The 17770-nt window shown below is 40.5% G+C and overlaps 2 protein-coding genes and 1 pseudogene across 11 annotated transcripts in view; 2 read left to right on the plus strand and 1 right to left on the minus strand.

Annotated features, from left to right (window-relative positions):
• LOC139761026 (uncharacterized) overlaps positions 1 to 17770 on the minus strand; it is a 318517-nt gene that overhangs the window by 239928 nt on the left and 60819 nt on the right. The window lies entirely within an intron of this gene.
• Positions 1 to 17770, plus strand: part of LOC139761025 (turripeptide Gsg9.2-like) — a 364470-nt gene that overhangs the window by 49058 nt on the left and 297642 nt on the right. The gene's annotated exons all lie outside the window — the stretch shown is intronic.
• The window catches only part of LOC139761238 (calmodulin-like protein 4 pseudogene), a 643-nt pseudogene continuing 448 nt past the window's right edge, over positions 17576 to 17770 (plus strand).

The raw sequence follows: 17770 nt of genomic DNA on the forward strand, positions 1-17770 counted from the left end.
GGTAAGAAATCTTTTGAACAAGTTTTAATACAATACAAACATATTCATAATTAACCCTGGCTCCATCCCAAGGTATAAGGGATAAAAAAGTAGAGATTCCAAACATAATCAAATACTTGTAGGTATCCAGCTGGGGACATAATTAGAAGATAGTTTTGTCTGGAAATAGAAGTGTTTACACATATTGTGACGCACTTTTAGCTATCTGTCTATCTATCGATCTACCTATCCACACACACACACACACACATGTATATAAATATATATATATATATATATATATATATATATATATATATATATTATTTTTTTTTTTATTATACTTTGTCGCTGTCTCCCGCGTTTGCGAGGTAGCGCAAGGAAACAGACGAAAGAAATGGCCCAACCCCTACCCCCATACACATGTATATACATACGTCCACACACGCAAATATACATACCTACACAGCTTTCCATGGTTTACCCCAGACGCTTCACATGCCTTGATTCAATCCACTGACAGCACGTCAACCCCGGTATACCACATCGCTCCAATTCACTCTATTCCTTGCCCTCCTTTCACCCTCCTGCATGTTCAGGCCCCGATCACACAAAATCTTTTTCACTCCATCTTTCCACCTCCAATTTGGTCTCCCTCTTCTCCTCGTTCCCTCCACCTCCGACACATATATCCTCTTGGTCAATCTTTCCTCACTCATTCTCTCCATGTGCCCAAACCACTTCAAAACACCCTCTTCTGCTCTCTCAACCACGCTCTTTTTATTTCCACACATCTCTCTTACCCTTACGTTACTTACTCGATCAAACCACCTCACACCACACATTGTCCTCAAACATCTCATTTCCAGCACATCCATCCTCCTGCGCACAACTCTATCCATAGCCCACGCCTCGCAACCATACAACATTGTTGGAACCACTATTCCTTCAAACATACCCATTTTTGCTTTCCGAGATAATGTTCTCGACTTCCACACATTCTTCAAGGCTCCCAGAATTTTCGCCCCCTCCCCCACCCTATGATCCACTTCCGCTTCCATGGTTCCATCCGCTGCCAGATCCACTCCCAGATATCTAAAACACTTCACTTCCTCCAGTTTTTCTCCATTCAAACTCACCTCCCAATTGACTTGACCCTCAACCCTACTGTACCTAATAACCTTGCTCTTATTCACATTTACTCTTAACTTTCTTCTTCCACACACTTTACCAAACTCAGTCACCAGCTTCTGCAGCTTCTCACATGAATCAGCCACCAGCGCTGTATCATCAGCGAACAACAACTGACTCACTTCCCAAGCTCTCTCATCCCCAACAGACTTCATACTTGCCCCTCTTTCCAAAACTCTTGCATTTACCTCCCTAACAACCCCATCCATAAACAAATTAAACAACCATGGAGACATCACACACCCCTGCCGCAAACCTACATTCACTGAGAACCAATCACTTTCCTCTCTTCCTACACGTACACATGCCTTACATCCTCGATAAAAACTTTTCACTGCTTCTAACAACTTTCCTCCCACACCATATATTCTTAATACCTTCCACAGAGCATCTCTATCAACTCTATCATATGCCTTCTCCAGATCCATAAATGCTACATACAAATCCATTTGCTTTTCTAAGTATTTCTCACATACATTCTTCAAAGCAAACACCTGATCCACACATCCTCTACCACTTCTGAAACCACACTGCTCTTCCCCAATCTGATGCTCTGTACATGCCTTCACCCTCTCAATCAATACCCTCCCATATAATTTACCAGGAATACTCAACAAACTTATACCTCTGTAATTTGAGCACTCACCCTTATCCCCTTTGCCTTTGTACAATGGCACTATGCACGCATTCCGCCAATCCTCAGGCACCTCACCATGAGTCATACATACATTAAATAACCTTACCAACCAGTCAACAATACAGTCACCCCCTTTTTTAATAAATTCCACTGCAATACCATCCAAACCTGCTGCCTTGCCGGCTTTCATCTTCCGCAAAGCTTTCACTACCTCTTCTCTGTTTACCAAATCATTTTCCCTAACCCTCTCACTTTGCACACCACCTCGACCAAAACACCCTATATCTGCCACTCTATCATCAAACACATTCAACAAACCTTCAAAATACTCACTCCATCTCCTTCTCACATCACCACTACTTGTTATCACCTCCCCATTTGCGCCCTTCACTGAAGTTCCCATTTGCTCCCTTGTCTTACGCACTTTATTTACCTCCTTCCAGAACATCTTTTTATTCTCCCTAAAATTTAATGATACTCTCTCACCCCAACTCTCATTTGCCCTTTTTTTCACCTCTTGCACCTTTCTCTTGACCTCCTGTCTCTTTCTTTTATACATCTCCCACTCAATTGCATTTTTTCCCTGCAAAAATCGTCCAAATGCCTCTCTCTTCTCTTTCACTAATACTCTTACTTCTTCATCCCACCACTCACTACCCTTTCTAATCAACCCACCTCCCACTCTTCTCATGCCACAAGCATCTTTTGCGCAATCCATCACTGATTCCCTAAATACATCCCATTCCTCCCCCACTCCCCTTACTTCCATTGTTCTCACCTTTTTCCATTCTGTACTCAGTCTCTCCTGGTACTTCCTCACACAGGTCTCCTTCCCAAGCTCACTTACTCTCACCACCCTCTTCACCCCAACATTCACTCTTCTTTTCTGAAAACCCATACAAATCTTCACCTTAGCCTCCACAAGATAATGATCAGACATCCCTCCAGTTGCACCTCTCAGCACATTAACATCCAAAAGTCTCTCTTTCGCACGCCTGTTAATTAACACGTAATCCAATAACGCTCTCTGGCCATCTCTCCTACTTACATAAGTATACTTATGTATATCTCGCTTTTTAAACCAGGTATTCCCAATCATCAGTCCTTTTTCAGCACATAAATCTACAAGCTCTTCACCATTTCCATTTACAACACTGAACACCCCATGAATACCAATTATTCCCTCAACTGCCACATTACTCACCTTTGCATTCAAATCACCCATCACTATAACCCGGTCTCGTGCATCAAAACCACTAACACACTCATTCAGCTGCTCCCAAAACACTTGCCTCTCATGATCTTTCTTCTCATGCCCAGGTGCATATGCACCAATAATCACCCACCTCTCTCCATCAACTTTCAGTTTTACCCATATTAATCGAGAATTTACTTTCTTACATTCTATCACATACTCCCACAACTCCTGTTTCAGGAGTATTGCTACTCCTTCCCTTGCTCTTGTCCTCTCACTAACCCCTGACTTTACTCCCCAGACATTCCCAAACCACTCTTCCCCTTTACCCTTGAGCTTCGTTTCACTCAGAGCCAAAACATCCAGGTTCCTTTCCTCAAACATACTACCTATCTCTCCTTTTTTCACATCTTGGTTACATCCACACACATTTAGGCACCCCACTCTGAGCCTTCGAGGAGGATTAGCACTCCCCGCGTGACTCCTTCTTCTGTTTCCCATTTTAGAAAGTTAATACAAGGAGGGGAGGATTTCTGGCCCCCCGCTCCCGTCCCCTCTAGTCGCTTTCTACGACATGCGAGGAATACGTGGGAAGTATTCTTTCAGCCCTATCCCCAGGGATAATATACATATATACATACATATACACATACACACACATACACATACATACGCACATATACACACACACACACACATACATATATATACATATTAAAAATGCAAGAAACAATTTAGAAAACTGAAACTTCTAGCTTGAAAAGAATGAAAAAATGAATGTCACATAATGGTTCAGCCTCTGGCTATGGAAAAAGGAAATGTATAATTTATTTACACAAACGTCAATAACAGCTCTCATCAATTTAACCACTGCATCAATAAGCTTCAATGTCTAAGCTACATTTTTCTCCAATTTCACTATTCTCTTGTCAAAACACCATGTATGAAAACTATCACTCCAGTAACACAACTATAAACATTTGCTATATATATATATATAAATATATATTTTTTTTCCTTTTTTTTTTTTTTGCTTTGTCGCTGTCTCCCGCGTTTGCAAGGTAGCGCAGGGAAACAGACGAAAGAAATGGCACAATCCACCCCCATACACATGTATATACATACGTCCACACACGCAAATATACATACCTACACAGCTTTCCATGGTTTACCCCAGACGCTTCACATGCCTTGATTCAATCCACTGACAGCACGTCAACCCCGGTATACCACATCGCTCCAATTCACTCTATTCCTTGCCCTCCTATCACCCTCCTGCATGTTCAGGCCCCGATCAAACAAAATCTCTTTCACTCCATCCTTCCACCTCCAATTTGGTCTCCCTCTTCTCCTCGTTCCCTCCACCTCCGACACATATATCCTCTTGGTCAATCTTTCCTCACTCATTCTCTCCATGTGCCCAAACCATTTCAAAACAACCTCTTCTGCTCTCTCAACCACGCTCTTTTTATTTCCACACATCTCTCTTACCCTTACGTTACTTACTCGATCAAACCACCTCACACCACACATTGTCCTCAAACATCTCATTTCCAGCACATCCATCCTCCTGCGCACAACTCCATCCATAGCCCACGCCTCGCAACCATACAACATTGTTGGAACCACTATTCCTTCAAACATACCCATTTTTGCTTTCCGAGATAATGTTCTCGACTTCCAAACATTCTTCAAGGCTCCCAGAATTTTCGCCCCCTCCCCCACCCTATGATCCACTTCCGCTTCCATGGTTCCATCCGCTGCCAGATCCACTCCCAGATATCTAAAACACTTTACTTCCTCCAGTTTTTCTCCATTCAAACTCACCTCCCAATTGACTTGACCCTCAACCCTACTGTACCTAATAACCTTGCTCTTATTCACATTTACTCTTAACTTTCTTCTTTCACACACTTTACCAAACTCAGTCACCAGCTTCTGCAGTTTCTCACATGAATCAGCCACCAGCGCTGTATCATCAGCGAACAGCAACTGACTCACTTCCCAAGCTCTCTCATCCCCAACAGACTTCATACTTGCCCCTCTTTCCAAAACTCTTGCATTCACCTCCCTATCAACCCCATCCATAAACAAATTAAACAACCATGGAGACATCACACACCCCTGCCGCAAACCTACATTCACTGAGAACCAATCACTTTCCTCTCTTCCTACACGTACACATGCCTTACATCCTCGATAAAAACTTTTCACTGCTTCTAACAACTTGCCTCCCACACCATATATTCTTAATACCTTCCACAGAGCATCTCTATCAACTCTATCATATGCCTTCTCCAGATCCATAAATGCTACATACAAATCCATTTATGTGCTGAAAAAGGACTGATGATTGGGAATACCTGGTTTAAAAAGCGAGGTATACATAAGTATACTTATGTAAGTAGGAGAGATGGCCAGAGAGCGTTATTGGATTACGTGTTAATTGACAGGCGGGCGAAAGAGAGACTTTTGGATGTTAATGTGCTGAGAGGTGCAACTGGAGGGATGTCTGATCATTATCTTGTGGAGGCTGAGGTGAAGATTTGTATGGGTTTTCAGAAAAGAAGAGTGAATGTTGGGGTGAAGAGGGTGGTGAGAGTAAGTGAGCTTGGGAAGGAGACTTGTGTGAGGAAGTACCAAGGAGGGACTGAGTACAGAATGGAAAAAGGTGACAACAGTGGAAGTAAGGGGAGTGGGGGAGGAATGGGATGTATTTAGGGAATCAGTGATGGATTGCGCAAAAGATGCTTGTGGCATGAGAAGAGTGGGAGGTGGGTTGATTAGAAAGGGTAGTGAGTGGTCGGATGAAGAAGTAAGAGTATTAGTGAAAGAGAAGAGAGAGTCATTTGGACGATTTTTGCAGGGAAAAATGCAATTGAGTGGGAGACATATAAAAGAAAGAGACAGGAGGTCAAGAGAAAGGTGCAAGAGGTGAAAAAAAGGGCAAATGAGAGTTGGGGTGAGAGAGTATCATTAAATTTTAGGGAGAATAAAAAGATGTTCTGGAATGAGGTTAATAAAGTGCGTAAGACAAGGGAGCAAATGGGAACTTCAGTGAAGGGCGCAAATGGGGAGGTGAAAACAAGTAGTGGTGATGTGAGAAGGAGATGGTGTGAGTATTTTGAAGGTTTGTTGAATGTGTTTGATGATAGAGTGGCAGATATAGGGTGTTTTGGTCGAGGTGGTGTGCAAAGTGAGAGGGTTAGGGAAAATGATTTGGTAAACAGAAAATAGGTGCTAAAAGCTTTGCGGAAGATGAAAGCCGGCAAGGCAGCGGGTTTGGATGGTATTGCAGTGGAATTTATTAAAAAAGTGGGTGACTGTATTGTTGACTGGTTGGTAAGGATATTTAATGTATGTATGATTCATGGTGAGGTGCCTGAGGATTGGCGGAATGCTTGCATAGTACCATTGTATAAAGGCAAATGGCATAAGAGTGAGTGCTCAAATTACAGAGGTATAAGTTTGTTGAGTATTCCTGGTAAATTATATGGGAGGGTATTGATTGAGAGGGTGAAGGCATGTACAGAGCATCAGATTGGGGAAGAGCAGTGTGGTTTCAGAAGTGGTAGAGGATGTGTGGATTAGGTGTTTGCTTTGAAGAATGTATGTGAGAAATACTTAGAAAAGCAAATGGATTTGTATGTAGCATTTATGGATCTGGAGAAGGCATATGATAGAGTTGATAGAGATGCTCTGTGGAAGGTATTAAGAATATATGGTGTGGGAGGCAAGTTGTTAGAAGCAGTGAAAAGTTATATATATATATATATATATATATATATATATATATATATATATATATATATATATATATATATATATATATATATATATATTTTTTTTTTAAACTATTTGCCATTTCCCGCGTTAGCGAGGTAGCGTTAAGAACAGAGAACTGAACCTTTGAGGGAATATCCTCACCTGGCCCCCTTCTCTGTTCCTTCTTTTGGAAAATTAAAAAAAAAACAAGAGGGGAGGATTTCCAGCCCCCTGCTCCCTCCCCTTTTAGTCGCCTTCTACGACACGCAGGGAATACGTGGGAAGTATTCTTTCTCCCCATCCCCCCGTGGACTTTTCCTCCCATATAATATATATATATATATATATATATATATATATATATATATATATACACAAAAACACACACACACATATATATATATATATATATATATATATATATATATATATATATATAATATATATATATATATATATTCTTTTTTCGTTTTTCTTTCAAATTATTCGCCATTTCCCGCGTTAGCAAGGTAGCGTCAAGAACAGAGGATTGGGCCTCTGAGGGAATATCCTCACCTAGCCCCCTTCGCTGTTCCTTCTTTTGGAAAATTAAAAAAAAAACAAGAGGGGAGGATTTCCAGCCCACCGCTCCCTCCACTTTTAGTTGCCTTCTACGACACGCAGGGAATACGTAGGAAGTATTCTTTCTCCCCTATCCCCAGGGATATATATATATATATATATATATATATATATATATATATATATATATATATATATTGATATAAGTCCACGGGGAAAGAGAAACACGGAAAGTTCCCAAGTGCACTTTCGTGTGATAATCACATCATCAGGAGAGAGACTGGAGAGAAATATATCATTCAGTTAATATGCATCGAAGAGACGAAGCTACGACGCCAATTGGTAAACATGTGCACTTGGGAACTTTTCGTGTTTCATTTTCCCCGTGGACTCATACGAATATCTTGATCACGCGCAAAATTGCGATACTTTCCAACAATAAATATATATATATATATATATATATATATATATATATATATATATATATATATATATATATATATATATATATATATATATATATTTTTTTTTTTTTTTATACTTTGTCGCTGTCTCCCGCGTTTGCGAGGTAGCGCAAGGAAACAGACGAAAGAAATGGCCCAACCCCCCCCCCCATACACATGCACATACACACGTCCACACACGCAAATATACATACCTACACAGCTTTCCATGGTTTACCCCAGACGCTCCACATGCCTTGCTTCAATCCACTGACAGCACGTCAACCCCTGTATACCACATGACTCCAATTCACTCTATTTCTTGCCCTCCTTTCACCCTCCTGCATGTTCAGGCCCCGATCACACAAAATCTTTTTCACTCCATCTTTCCACCTCCAATTTGGTCTCCCTCTTCTCCTCGTTCCCTCCACCTCCGACACATATATCCTCTTGGTCAATCTCTCCTCACTCATTCTCTCCATGTGCCCAAACCATTTCAAAACACCCTCTTCTGCTCTCTCAACCACGCTCTTTTTACTTCCACACATCTCTCTTACCCTTACGTTACTTACTCGATCAAACCACCTCACACCACACATTGTCCTCAAACATCTCATTTCCAGCACATCCATCCTCCTGCGCACATCTCTATCCATAGCCCACGCCTCGCAACCATACAACATTGTTGGAACCACTATTCCCTCAAACATACCCATTTTTGCTTTCCGAGATAATGTTCTCGACTTCCACACATTTTTCAAGGCTCCCAAAATTTTCGCCCCCTCCCCCACCCTATGATCCACTTCCGCTTCCATGGTTCCATCCGCTGACAGATCCACTCCCAGATATCTAAAACACTTCACTTCCTCCAGGTTTTCTCCATTCAAACTCACCTCCCAATTGACTTGACCCTCACCCCTACTGTACCTAATAACCTTGCTCTTATTCACATTTACTCTCAACTTTCTTCTTCCACACACTTTACCAAACTCAGTCACCAGCTTCTGCAGTTTCTCACATGAATCAGCCACCAGCGCTGTATCATCAGCGAACAACAACTGACTCACTTCCCAAGCTCTCTCATCCCCAACAGACTTCATACTTGCCCCTCCCTCCAGGACTCTTGCATTTACCTCCCTTACAACCCCATCCATAAACAAATTAAACAACCATGGAGACATCACACACCCCTGCCGCAAACCTACATTCACTGAGAACCAATCACTTTCCTCTCTTCCTACACGTACACATGCCTTACATCCTCGATAAAAACTTTTCACTGCTTCTAACAACTTATCTTTATATCTTTCTTTCATACTATTCGCCATTTCCCGCATTAGCGAGGTAGCGCTAAGAACAGAGGACTGGGCCTTTGAGGAATATCCTCACCTGGCCCCCTTCTCTGTTCCTTCTTTTGGAGAAATGAAAAAAAAAACGAGAGGGGAGGATTTCCAGCCCCCTGCTCCCTGCCCTTTTAGTCGCCTTCTACGACACGCAGGGAATATGTGGGAAGTATTCTTTCTCCCCTATCCCCAGGGATATATATATATATATATATATATATATATATATATATATATATATATATATATATACGAATAAAGTGCATATGAACGCGCACCTTCATAGAACATACAAACCTCCAACAGCCAGGATTGAATCTGGGACCCCTGTGCAAGAGGCAGACATGCTAACCGCTAGGCTATGGGACTGTATAATAGGAAACAACTATTCGGAATACTAAGTACTCGAATACCCTTCGTCTCACAATGGTGAGCAACGGGGTCTATACTGGTTGTTTCCGAACAGACGCACATAGCAAGCTGATAGCGTTTTACCGAACTTAACTGTACAACGCGTAGGTATATGAATACGAATAAAGTGCATATGAAACGAAGGGTATTCGAGTACTTAGTATTTCGAATAGTTGTTTCCTATCATACAGTCTCATAGCCTAGCGGTTAGCATGCCTACCTCTTGCACAGGGGTCCCAGGTTCGATCCTGGCGGTTGGAGGTTTGTATGTTCTATGAAGGTGCGCGTTCATATGCACTTTATTCGTATTCATATACCTCCGCGTTGTACATTAGGTTCGGTAAAACGCTATCAGCTTGCTATGTGCGTCTGTTCGAAAACAACCAGTATAGACCCCGTTGCTCACCATTGTGAGACGAAGGGTATTCGAGTACTTAGTATTTCGAATAGTTGTTTCCTATTATACAGTCCCATAGCCTAGCGGTTAGCATGCCTGCTTCTTGCACAGGGGTCCCAGGTTCGATCCTGGCTGTTGGAGGTTTGTATGTTATATATGTATATATATATATATGGAAGTCGAGAACATTATCCCGGAAAGCAAAAATGGGTATGTTTGAAGGAATAGTAGTTCCAACAATGTTGTATGGTTGCGAGGCGTGGGCTATGGATAGAGTTGTGCGCAGGAGGATGGATGTGCTGGAAATGAGATGTTTGAGGACAATGTGTGGTGTGAGGTGGTTTGATCGAGTAAGTAACGTAAGGGTAAGAGAGATGTGTGGAAATAAAAAGAGCGTGGTTGAGAGAGCAGAAGAGGGTGTTTTGAAATGGTTTGGGCACATGGAGAGAATGAGTGAGGAAAGATTGACCAAGAGGATATATGTGTCGGAGGTGGAGGGAACGAGGAGAAGAGGGAGACCAAATTGGAGGTGGAAAGATGGAGTGAAAAGGATTTTGTGTGATCGGGGCCTGAACATGCAGGAGGGTGAAAGGAGGGCAAGGAATAGAGTGAATTGGAGCGATGTGGTATACAGGGGTTGACGTGCTGTCAGTGGATTGAATCAAGGCATGTGAAGCGTCCGGGGTAAACCATGGAAAGCTGTGTAGGTATGTATATTTGCGTGTGTGGACGTGTGTATATACATGTGTATGGGGGTGGGTTGGGCCATTTCTTTCGTCTGTTTCCTTGCGCTACCTCGCAAACGCGGGAGACAGCGACAAAGTATAAAAAAAAAAAAAAAAAAATATATATATATATATATATATATATATATATATATATATATATATATATATATATATATATACGTATATATATATATATATATATATATATATATATATATATATATATATATATATATATATATATATATATATATATATATACGTATATATATATATATATATATATATATATATATATATATATATATATATATATATATATATATATATATATATACGTATATATATATATATATATATATATATATATATATATATATATATATATATATATATATATATATATATATTTATTTATTCATTTTATTTATTGATTTATTTTGCTTTGTCGCTGTCTACCGCGTTAGTGAGGTAGCGCAAGGAAACAGACGAAAGAATGGTCCAACCCTCCCACCTACACATGCATATACATACACGTCCACACATGCAAATATACATACCTATACATCTCAGTGTTCACATATATATACGCACACAGACATATTAAGATATACACATGTACATAATTCATACTGTCTGCCTTTATTTATTCCCATCGCCACCCCGCCACACATGGAATACCATCCCCCTCCCCCCCTCATGTGTGTGAGGTAACGCTAGAAAAAGACAACAAAGACCCCGTTCGTAAACAATCAGTCTCTAGCTGTCATGTAATAATGCACCGAAACCACAGCTCCCTCTCCACATCCATGCCCCACAGAACATTCCATGGTTTACCCCAGACGCTTCACATGCCCTGATTCAATCCATTCATAGCACGTCGACCCCGGTATAACACATCGTTCCCATTCTCTCTATTCCTTTCCCGCCTTTCACCCTCCTGCATGTTCAGGCCCCGATCACTCAAAATCATTTTCACTCCATCTTTCCACCTCCAATTTGGTCTCCCACTTCTCCTCGTTCCCTCCACTTCTGACACATATATCCTCCTGGTCAATCTTTCCTCACTCATTCTCTCCATGTGACCAAACCATTTGAAAACACCGCCTTCTTTTCTCTCACCCACACTCTTTTTATTTCCACATATCTCTCTTACCCTTACATTACTTACACGATCAAACCACCTCACACCACATATTATCCTAAAACATCTCATTTCCAGCACATCCACCCTCCTGCGCACAACTCTATCCATAGCCCACGCCTCTAAGCCATACAACATTGTTAGAACCACTATTCCTTCAAACATAGCCATTTTTGCTTTCCAAGATAATGTTCTCGACTTCCAAACATTCTTAAAGGCTCTCAGAATTTTAGCCCCCTCCCCGACCCTATGATTCACTTCCACTTCCATGGATACATCCGCTGCCAGATACACTCCAAGATATCTAAAACACTTTACTTCCTCCAGTTTCTCTCCATTCAAACTTGCCTCCCAATCGACTTGACCCTCAACCCTACTGTGCATATATATATATATATATGCTTTTGCTTTTGCTTTGTCGCTGTCTCCCGCGTTTGCGAGGTAGCGCAAGGAAACAGACGAAAGAAATGGCCCAACCCACCCCCATACACATGTATATACATACGTCCACACACGCAAATATACATACCTACACAGCTTTCCATGTTTTACCCCAGACGCTTCACATGCCTCGATTCAATCCACTGACAGCACGTCAACCCCGGTATACCACATCGCTCCAATTCACTCTATTCCTTGCCCTCCTTTCACCCTCCTGCATGTTCATCCCCCGATCACACAAAATCTTTTTCACTCCATCTTTCCACCTCCAATTTGGTCTCCCTCTTCTCCTCGTTCCCTCCACCTCCGACACATATATCCTCTTGGTCAATCTTTCCTCACTCATTCTCTCCATGTGCCCAAACCATTTCAAAACACCCTCTTCTGCTCTCTCAACCAAGCTCTTTTTATTTCCACACATCTCTCTTACCCTTACGTTACTTACTCGATCAAACCACCTCACACCACACATTGTCCTCAAACATCTCATTTCCAGCACATCCATCCTCCTGCGCACAACTCTATCCATAGCCCACGCCTCGCAACCATACAACATTGTTGGAACCACTATTCCTTCAAACATACCCATTTTTGCTTTCCGAGATAATGTTCTCGACTTCCACACATTCTTCAAGGCTCCCAGAATTTTCGCCCCCTCCCCACCCTATGATCCACTTCCGCTTCCATGGTTCCATCCGCTGCCAGATCCACTCCCAGATATCTAAAACACTTCACTTCCTCCAGTTTTTCTCCATTCAAACTCACCTCCCAATTGACTTGACCCTCAACCCTACTGTACCTAATAACCTTGCTCTTATTCACATTTACTCTTAACTTTCTTCTTTCACACACTTTACCAAACTCAGTCACCAGCTTCTGCAGTTTCTCACATGAATCAGCCACCAGCGCTGTATCATCAGCAAACAACAACTGACTCACTTCCCAAGCTCTCTCATCCCCAACAGACTTCATACTTGCCCCTCTTTCCAAAACTCTTGCATTCACCTCCCTAACAACCCCATCCATAAACAAATTAAACAACCATGGAGACATCACACACCCCTGCCGCAAACCTACATTCACTGAGAACCAATCACTTTCATCTCTTCCTACACGTACACATGCCTTACATCCTCGATAAAAACTTTTCACTGCTTCTAACAACTTGCCTCCCACACCATACATTATTAATACCTTCCACAGAGCATCTCTATCAATTCTATCATATGCCTTCTCCAGATCCATAAATGCTACATACAAATCCATTTGCTTTTCTAAGTATTTCTCACATACATTCTTCAAAGCAAACACCTGATCCACACATCCTCTACCACTTCTGAAATCACACTGCTCTTCCCCAATCTGATGCTCTGTACATGCCTTCACCCTCTCAATCAATACCCTCCCATATTATTTACCAGGAATACTCAACAAACTTATACCTCTGTAATTTGAGCACTCACTCTTATCCCCTTTGCCTTTGTACAATGGCACTATGCACGCATTCCGCCAATCCTCAGGCACCTCACCGTGAGTCATACACATATTAAATAACCTTACCAACCAGTCAACAATACAGTCACCCCCTTTTTTAATAAATTCCACTGCAATACCATCCAAACCTGCTGCCTTGCCGGCTTTCATCATCCGCAAAGCTTTTACTACCTCTTCTCTGTTTACCAAATCATTTTCCCTAACCCTCTCACTTTGCACACCACCTCGACCAATACACCCTATATCTGCCACTCTATCATCAAACACATTCAACAAACCTTCAAAATACTCACTCCATCTCCTACTCACATCACCACTACTTGTTATCACCTCCCCATTTGCGCCCTTCACTGAAGTTCCCATTTGCTCCCTTGTCTTACGCACTTTATTTACCTCCTTCCAGAACATCTTTTTATTCTCTCCCTAAAATTTAATGATGCTCTCTCACCCCAACTCTCATTTGCCCTTTTTCTCACCTCTTGCACCTTTCTCTTGACCTCCTGTCTCTTTCTTTTATACGTCTCCCACTCAACTGCATTTATATATATATATATATATATATATATATATATATATATATATATATATATATATATATATATATATATATATATATATATATATATATATATATATGTATATATATATATATATATATATATATATATATATATATATATATATATATATATATATATATATATATATATATATGTATATATATATATATATATATATATATATATATATATATATATATATATATATATATATATATATATATATATATATATATATATATATATATATATATATATATATCCCTAACCTTCTCACTTTGCACACCACCTCGACCATAACACCCTATATCTGCCACTCTATCATCAAACACATTCAACAAACCTTCAAAATACTCACTCCATCTCCTTCTCACATCACCACTACTTGTTATCACCTCTCCATTTGCGCCCTTCACTGAAGTTCCCATTTGCTCCCTTGTCTTACGCACTTTATTTACCTCCTTCCAGAACATCTTTTTATTCTCCCTAAAATTTAATGATACTCTCTCACCCCAACTCTCATTTGCCCTTTTTTTCACCTCTTGCACCTTTCTCTTGACCTCCTGTCTCTTTCTTTTATACATCTCCCACTCAATTGCATTTTTTCCCTGCAAAAATCGTCCAAATGCCTCTCTCTTCTCTTTCACTAATACTCTTACTTCTTCATCCCACCACTCACTACCCTTTCTAATCAACTCACCTCCCACTCTTCTCATGCCACAAGCATCTTTTGCGCAATCCATCACTGATTCCCTAAATACATCCCATTCCTCCCCCACTCCCCTTGCTTCCATTGTTCTCACCTTTTTCCATTCTGTACTCAGTCTCTCCTGGTACTTCCTCACACAGGTCTCCTTCTCAAGCTCACTTACTCTCACCACCCTCTTCACCCCAACATTCACTCTTCTTTTCTGAAAACCCATACATATCTTCACCTTAGCCCCCACAAGATAATGATCAGACATCCCTCCAGTTGCACCTCTCAGCACATTAACATCCAAAAGTCTCTCTTTCGCACGCCTGTCAATTAACACGTAATCCAATAACGCTCTCTGGCCATCTCTCCTACTTACATAAGTATACTTATGTATATCTCGCTTTTTAAACCAGGTATTCCCAATCATCAGTCCTTTTTCAGCACATAATTTGGTAAACAGAGAAGAGGTAGTGAAAGCTTTGCGGAAGATGAAAGCCGGCAAGGCAGCAGGTTTGGATGGTATTGCAGTGGAATTTATTAAAAAAGGGGGTGACTGTATTGTTGACTGGTTGGTAAGGTTATTTAATGTATGTATGACTCATGGTGAGGTGCCTGAGGATTGGCGGAATGCGTGCATAGTGCCATTGTACAAAGGCAAAGGGGATAAGAATGAGTGCTCAAATTACAGAGGTATAAGTTTGTTGAGTATTCCTGGTAAATTATATGGGAGGGTATTGATTGAGAGGGTGAAGGCATGTACAGAGCATCAGATTGGGGAAGAGCAGTGTGGTTTCAGAAGTGGTAGAGGATGTGTGGATCAGGTGTTTGCTTTGAAGAATGTATGTGAGAAATACTTAGAAAAGCAAATGGATTTGTATGTAGCATTTATGGATCTGGAGAAGGCATATGATAGAGTTGATAGAGATGCTCTGTGGAAGGTATTAAGAATATATGGTGTGGGAGGAAAGTTGTTAGAAGCAGTGAAAAGTTTTTATCGAGGATGTAAGGCATGTGTACGTGTAGGAAGAGAGGAAAGTGATTGGTTCTCAGTGAATGTAGGTTTGCGGCAGGGGTGTGTGATGTCTCCATGGTTGTTTAATTTGTTTATGGATGGGGTTGTTAGGGAGGTAAATGCAAGAGTTTTGGAAAGAGGGGCAAACATGAAGTCTGTTGGGGATGAGAGAGCTTGGGAAGTGAGTCAGTTGTTGTTCGCTGATGATACAGCGCTGGTGGCTGATTCATGTGAGAAACTGCAGAAGCTGGTGACTGAGTTTGGTAAAGTGTGTGGAAGAAGAAAGTTAAGAGTAAATGTGAATAAGAACAAGGTTATTAGGTACAGTAGGGTTGAGGGTCAAGTCAATTGGGAGGTGAGTTTGAATGGAGAAAAACTGGAGGAAGTGAAGTGTTTTAGATATCTGGGAGTGGATCTGGCAGCGGATGGAACCATGGAAGCGGAAGTGGATCATAGGGTGGGGGAGGGGGCGAAAATTCTGGGGGCCTTGAAGAATGTGTGGAAGTCGAGAACATTATCTCGGAAAGCAAAAATGGGTATGTTTGAAGGAATAGTGGTTCCAACAATGTTGTATGGTTGCGAGGCGTGGGCTATGGATAGAGTTGTGCGCAGGAGGATGGATGTGCTGGAAATGAGATGTTTGAGGACAATGTGTGGTGTGAGGTGGTTTGATCGAGTGAGTAACGTAAGGGTAAGAGAGATGTGTGGAAATAAAAAGAGCGTGGTTGAGAGAGCAGAAGAGGGTGTTTTGAAGTGGTTTGGGCACATGGAGAGGATGAGTGAGGAAAGATTGACCAAGAGGATATATGTGTCGGAGGTGGAGGGAGCAAGAAGAAGAGGGAGACCAAATTGGAGGTGGAAAGATGGAGTGAAAAAGATTTTGTGTGATCGGGGCCTGAACATGCAGGAGGGTGAAAGGAGGGCAAGGAATAGAGTGAATTGGAGCGATGTGGTATACCGGGGTTGACGTGCTGTCAGTGGATTGAATCAAGGCATGTGAAGCGTCTTGGGTAAACCATGGAAAGCTGTGTAGGTATGTATATTTGCGTGTGTGGACGTGTGTATATGCATGTGTATGGGGGGGGGGGGGGTTGGGCCATTTCTTTCGTCTGTTTCCTTGCGCTACCTCGCAAACGCGGGAGACAGCGACAAAGTATAATAAAAAAAAATAATATATATATATATATATATATATATATATATATATATATATATATATATATATATATATATATATATATATATATATATATATATAATATATATTATATATATATATATATATATATATATATATATATATATATATATATATATATATGTATATATATATATATATATATATATATATATATATATATATATATATATATATATATATATATATATATATATATATATATATATATATACATATATATATATATATATATATATATACATATATAGATATATATATATATATATATATATATATAAATATATATATATATATATATATATATATATATATATATATATATATATATATATATATATATATATATATATGTTTGGCGGGAACAACGTGAATGATTGATGGACGAGGCGGAGTTGTGCATATTTTTGTGTTTTGTGTGATAATTATAGTGTTTATAGCGATCTAGTGACCTGCATATATTCCGGCGAAGTGGTGATTGATGACTAATGCCCGGCATTTCAAGGAACAAGATATAGATGAATTCAGGGAGTGTTTCTCCTTATATGCTCGTAATGGGCAAATTCGCACC

Source organism: Panulirus ornatus, chromosome 39, assembly GCF_036320965.1.
Source record: "Panulirus ornatus isolate Po-2019 chromosome 39, ASM3632096v1, whole genome shotgun sequence".
Lineage (NCBI taxonomy): Eukaryota > Metazoa > Arthropoda > Malacostraca > Decapoda > Palinuridae > Panulirus > Panulirus ornatus.